Source organism: Monodelphis domestica, chromosome 3 (assembly GCF_027887165.1).
Source record: "Monodelphis domestica isolate mMonDom1 chromosome 3, mMonDom1.pri, whole genome shotgun sequence".
In the NCBI taxonomy this organism is placed as follows: Eukaryota; Metazoa; Chordata; class Mammalia; order Didelphimorphia; family Didelphidae; genus Monodelphis; species Monodelphis domestica.
This window is the reverse complement of record NC_077229.1, coordinates 426448003-426449658: the sequence shown is the minus strand read 5'-3', so window position 1 is coordinate 426449658 and position 1656 is coordinate 426448003. Positions and strand designations below refer to the sequence as shown.

General features: G+C 29.5%; 1 pseudogene; it reads left to right on the top strand.

The window, feature by feature from the left end:
* The first annotated feature begins 1040 nt into the window (after nt 1–1040).
* Nucleotides 1041–1122, top strand: LOC130458683 (U2 spliceosomal RNA; annotated as a pseudogene).
* The last annotated feature ends 534 nt before the right edge of the window (nt 1123–1656 follow it).

The following is a 1656-nucleotide window of genomic DNA, read 5'->3' as shown; positions in this document are numbered from 1 at the left end:
TCTGTTCACAGTTGTGCAATTCTAATCATACATTAAAATTTATTGCATTAAAAGTTTCTTCTCCAAGAGCTTATATGGTAAATATTATCTAGCCAACTTTCAATTATAACTAATTTAGAAATACTTTGTATGAAAAAAGTATTTCAAGACAGATCTGGTGTCCCTCAAAGAGATGGTATTGTGAAAAGGAAATTATTAGATTAAATCATTAAGATTTCTTCTAACTTTATCCTTTTACAACATTTTTCTGAATGTTTATTATTTGTTAGTTTATATCACCAGAATTTATCTCAATATCCTTACCTGTTCCCTCCTCAAAAACCATACCTTACAACAAATAATGTTTCTTTGGATTTTTTAAAGAAGTTGTTAAAGAATTTATTTATTTAAAAAATAAAAGAGAATAAAATTAATACTATCAAAAATGAAAAAGGGTGATCTCATCTGTAATGAAGAGGAAATTAAGACAATAATTAAGAGCTAATATGCCCAATTATATGGCAACAAATATGATAATCTAGGTGAAATAGACAAATATTTACAAAAGTATAAGAGGAAATAGAATACTTAAATACTCCCATCTCAGAAAAAAGAAATTGAACAAGCCATCAAGGAGCCTCCTAAGAAAAATTCCCCAGGGCCTGATAGATTCACAACTGATTTCCATCAAACATTTTAAGAACAACTAATCTCAATATTATACAAACTATTTTACAAAATAAGCAAAGAAGGAATTTTACCAAATTCATTTTATGACACAAATATGGTACTGATTCCCAAACAAGGAAGACCAAAAACATAGAAAGAAAACTACAGACCATTCTCCTTAATGAACAGAGATGCAAAAATCTTAAATAAATAAATTTAAAAAACTCCCAAAGAGACTGCAGCAAACCATCACAAGGATCATTCACTATGACCAGATGAGATTTATACCAGTAATGCAAGGCTGGTTTAACATTAGAAAAGGCATCCACATAATTATCCATATCAACAACCAAACTAATAGAAATCACATGATTATCTCAATAGATGCAGAAATCACTTCTCTGCCTTTTGGCTAAGATCAAGTGTAGTATCAATAGATGCAGAAAGAGCTTTTGACAAAATACAACACCCATTCCTATTGAAAAGACTAGAAATATAGGAATAGAAGGGCCATTCCTCAAAATAATAAATAGTATATGTTCAAAACCTTCAGCAAGCATTATCTGCAGTGGGGATGACTTAGAAGCCTTTCAAATAAGATCAGGAGTGAAACAGGGATGTCTATTATCACCTCTAATATTTAACATTGTACTAGAAACACTAGCAGTAGCAATCAGAGAAGAAAAAGAAATTGAAGGTATTAAAATAAGCAATCAAGAGACTAAACTATCACTCTTTGCAGATGATATGATAGTATACTTAGAGAACCCAAGAAAATCAACTAAAAAGCTAGTGGAAATAATTAATAAATTTAGCAAAGTTTCAAGATACAAAAATGAATCCATATAAATCATCAGCATTTCTATTTATTTCCAATAAAATTCAGAAGCAAGAATTAGAAAGAGGAACTCCATTTAAAAGCACTCTAGGTAATATAAAATATTTGGGAATCTATCAAGAAAAACTCAGGAATTATATGAACACAAGTATAAAACACTTTTCCCACAA